General features: G+C 42.6%; 1 non-coding gene across 1 annotated transcript; it reads right to left on the bottom strand.

The window, feature by feature from the left end:
• Positions 1 to 4,347: 4,347 nt before the first annotated feature.
• Positions 4,348 to 4,421, bottom strand: Trnat-ugu. Its single transcript has one exon. It is a non-coding gene; the product is annotated as a tRNA-Thr (tRNA).
• Between the last annotated feature and the right edge of the window lie 218 nt (positions 4,422 to 4,639).

Genomic DNA, 4,639 nt, shown 5'->3' with positions numbered 1-4,639 from the left:
TGCGTAGTGCAATGGAATGCATTAAAACAAGCGTTCAGTGCGTAGTGCTGTGGAATGCATTAAAACAAGCGTTCAGTGCAGCTATGGAATGCATTAAAACAAGCATTCAGTGCATAGTGCTATGGAATGCATTAAAACAAGCGTTCAGTGCATAGTGCTGTGGAATGCATTAAAACAAGCGTTCAGTGCATAGTGCTGTGGAATGCATTAAACAAGCGTTCAGTGGATAGGGCTGTGGAATGCATTAAAACAAGCGTTCAGTGCATAGTGCTATGGATGCATTAAAACAAGCGTTCAGTGCGTAGTGCAATGGAATGCATTAAAACAAGCATTCAGTGCATAGTGCTATGGAATGCATTAAAACAAGCGTTCAGTGCATAGTGCTATGGAATGCATTAAAACAAGCGTTCAGTGCATAGTGCTATGGAATGCATTAAAACAAGCGTTCAGTGCATAGTGCTGTGGAATGCATTAAAACAAGCGTTCAGTGCATAGTGCTGTGGAATGCATTAAAACAAGCGTTCAGTGCATAGTGCTGTGGAATGCATTAAAACAAGCATTCAGTGCATAGTGCTATGGAATGCATTAAAACAAGCATTCAGTGCATAGTGCTGTGGAATGCATTAAAACAAGCGTTCAGTGCATAGTGCTGTGGAATGCATTAAAACAAGCGTTCAGTGCATAGTGTTATGGAATGCATTAAAACAAGCATTCAGTGCATAGTGCTATGGAATGCATTAAAACAAGCGTTCAGTGCATAGTGCTGTGGAATGCATTAAAACAAGCGTTCAGTGCATAGTGCTGTGGAATGCATTAAAACAAGCATTCAGTGCATAGTGCTATGGAATGCATTAAAACAAGCATTCAGTGCATAGTGCTGTGGAATGCATTAAAACAAGCGTTCAGTGCATAGTGCTGTGGAATGCATTAAAACAAGCGTTCAGTGCATAGTGTTATGGAATGCATTAAAACAAGCATTCAGTGCATAGTGCTATGGAATGCATTAAAACAAGCGTTCAGTGCATAGTGCTGTGGAATGTATTAAAACAAGCGTTCAGTGCATAGTGCTGTGGAATGCATTAAACAAGCGTTCAGTGGATAGTGCTGTGGAATGCATTAAAACAAGCGTTCAGTGCATAGTGCTATGGATGCATTAAAACAAGCGTTCAGTGCGTAGTGCAATGGAATGCATTAAAACAAGCGTTCAGTGCATAGTGCTATGGAATGCATTAAAACAAGCGTTCAGTGCATAGTGCTGTGGAATGCATTAAAACAAGCGTTCAGTGCATAGTGCTATGGAATGCATTAAAACAAGCGTTCAGTGCATAGTGCTATGGAATGCATTAAAGCAAGTGTTCAGTGCATAGTGTTGTGGAATGCATTAAAACAAGCGATCAGTGCATAGTGCTGTGGAATGCATTAAAACAAGCGTTCAGTGCATAGTGCTATGGATGCATTAAAACAAGCGTTCAGTGCGTAGTGCAATGGAATGCATTAAAACAAGCGTTCAGTGCATAGTGCTATGGATGCATTAAAACAAGCGTTCAGTGCATAGTGCTGTGGAATGCATTAAAACAAGCGTTCAGTGCATAGTGCTATGGAATGCATTAAAACAAGCGTTCAGTGCATAGTGCTATGGATGCATTAAAACAAGCGTTCAGTGCGTAGTGCTAAGGAATGCATTGAAACAAGCGATCAGTGCGTATTGTTATGGAATGCATTAAAACAAGCGTTCAGTGCGTTGTGCTATGGATTGCATTAAAACAAGCGTTCAGTGTGTAGTGCTATGGAATGCATTAAAACAAGCATTCAGTGCATAGTGCTATGGAATGCATTAAAACAAGCGTTCAGTGCATAGTGCTATGGAATGCATTAAAACGAGCGTTCAGTGCGTAGTGCAATGGAATGCATTAAAACAAGCGTTCAGTGCATAGTGCTATGGAATGCATTAAAACAAGCGTTCAGTGCATAGTGCTGTGGAATGCATTAAAACAAGCGTTCAGTGCATAGTGCTGTGGAATGCATTAAAACAAGCGTTCAGTGCATAGTGCTATGGAATGCATTAAAACAAGCATTCACTGCATAGTGCTATGGAATGCATTAAAACAAGCGTTCAGTGCATAGTGCTGTGGAATGCACTAAAACAAGCGTTCAGTGCATAGTGCTGTGGAATGCATTAAAACAAGCGTTCAGTGCATAGTGCTATGGAATGCATTAAAACAAGCATTCAGTGCATAGTGCTATGGAATGCATTAAAACAAGCGTGCAGTGCATAGTGCTGTGGAATGCATTAAAACAAGCGTTCAGTGCATAGTGCTGTGGAATGCATTAAAACAAGCGTTCAGTGCATAGTGCTATGGATGCATTAAAACAAGCGTTCAGTGCGTAGTGCAATGGAATGCATTAAAACAAGCGTTCAGTGCATAGTGCTATGGATGCATTAAAACAAGCGTTCAGTGCATAGTGCTGTGGAATGCATTAAAACAAGCGTTCAGTGCATAGTGCTATGGAATGCATTAAAACAAGCGTTCAGTGCATAGTGCTATGGAACGCATTAAAACAAGCGTTCAGTGCATAGTGCTATGGATGCATTAAAACAAGCGTTCAGTGCGTAGTGCTAAGGAATGCATTGAAACAAGCGATCAGTGCGTATTGCTATGGAATGCATTAAAACAAGTGTTCAGTGCGTTGTGCTATGGAATGCATTAAAACAAGCGTTCAGTGCATAGTGCTGTGGAATGCATTAAAACAAGCGTTCAATGCATAGTGCTGTGGAATGCAGTAAAACAAGCGTTCAGTGCATAGTGCTATGGAATGCATTAAAACAAGCGTTCAGTGTATAGTGCCATGGAATGCATTAAAACAAGCGTTCAGTGCATAGTGCTGTGGAATACATTAAAACAAGCGTTCAGTGCATAGTGCTGTGGAATGCATTAAAACAAGCGTTCAGTGCATAGTGCTATGGAATGCATTAAAACAAGCGTTCAGTGCATAGTGCTGTGGAATGCATTAAAACAAGCGTTCAGTGCATAGTGCTGTGGAATGCATTAAAACAAGCATTCAGTGCATAGTGCTGTGGAATGCATTAAAACAAGCGTTCAGTGCATAGTGCTATGGAATGCATTAAAACAAGCGTTCAGTGCATAGTGCTATGGAATGCATTAAAACAAGCGTTCAATGCATAGTGCTGTGGAATGCATTAAAACAAGCGTTCAGTGCATAGTGCTGTGGAATGCATTAAAACAAGCGTTCAGTGCGTAGTGCAATGGAATGAATTAAAACAAGCATTCAGTGCGTAGTGCAATGGAATGCATTAAAACAAGCGTTCAGTGCATAGTGCCATGGAATGCATTAAAGCAAGCGTTCAGAGCATAGTGCTATGGAATGTGGGAAAAACCGCAAATTGGCGTTCATAAGAGGAAGAACAACACCAAAAATGCAACAGGAGTGTAGTATGTAAGAAACTGTGCACGCAACCTGCCACTGATGATGCCTTGCAGGAAATAAAGGCGAAACGCGTATGGCACTAAAATTGTGTTTTATTCAGTTGCTGTCAGAGGGTCCATAAGTAAAAATTATCAATATACCGTAACATATTGATGACGTTATGAGGCATAGAATACTAGGGTGACTGGAGGCTGGTCAAACACAGCAGGTTGTAGCACGGGCCGTCCGTGTGCCACAAAGTGTGATCTCAAGATTATGTCAACGATTCCAGCAGACAGGAAACGTGTCCAGGCGCTACAGTACGGGACACACAGTGTACAAAACCACAAGAAGACCAATATCTCAACATCTGTGCCCGCAGACAGCTACGGAGTACTGCAGGTAGCCCTGCTCGGGACCTTACCGCAGCCACTGGAACAGTTGTCTCCAGACACACAGACTACAGACGAGTCAACAGATACGGTTTAGTCGCCCGGAGACCTGCACAGTGCATTCCACTGACCCCTGGTCACAGGAGACCGTGTAAAGCCTGGTGTCAAGAACACAGTACATGGTCATTGGAACAGTGGTCCCAGGTTTTGTTCATGGACGAGTCCAGGTATAGTCTGAACAGTGATTCTCGCCGGATTTTCACCTGGCATGAACCAGGAACCAGGTACCAACCCCTTAACGTCCTTGAAAGGGACATGTCTGTTCAGATGTGCACTTCCTTAAAATAGATCCCTGAATCCAGTTTGGTAACGTTTGCGAATTGTATATCTATGAAGACAGTAACTATTCTCGAAGGAACAGATTACTGTGTTGGCCGAGCAGCTTTTCCCTGGAATAAATGATGACTAACTGAAACCCTCGGCTGCCGACTGGTGTTGATATACCTCGATGTGGACAGCTGAAAATGTGTGCCCCGACCGGGACTCGAACCCGGGATCTCCTGCTTACATGGCAGATGCTCTATCCATCTGAGCCACCGAGGACACAGATGAATAGCGCGACTGCAGGGACAGCTGTCCACATCGAGGTATATCAACAACACCTGTCGGCAGCCGAGGGTTTCAGTTAGTCATGATTTATTCCAGGGAAAAGCTGCACAGTCAACACAGTAATCTGTTCATTCGAGAATAGTTACTGTCTTCATATATATGTAGTTAAAGGCTACCCAGCCATTGACCTTCGTCTGTGCGAATGCGCACAG

Source organism: Schistocerca americana, chromosome 10 (genome assembly GCF_021461395.2).
Source record: "Schistocerca americana isolate TAMUIC-IGC-003095 chromosome 10, iqSchAmer2.1, whole genome shotgun sequence".
Classification (NCBI taxonomy): Eukaryota; Metazoa; Arthropoda; class Insecta; order Orthoptera; family Acrididae; genus Schistocerca; species Schistocerca americana.
This window is presented reverse-complemented; position numbering and strand designations above follow the sequence as displayed.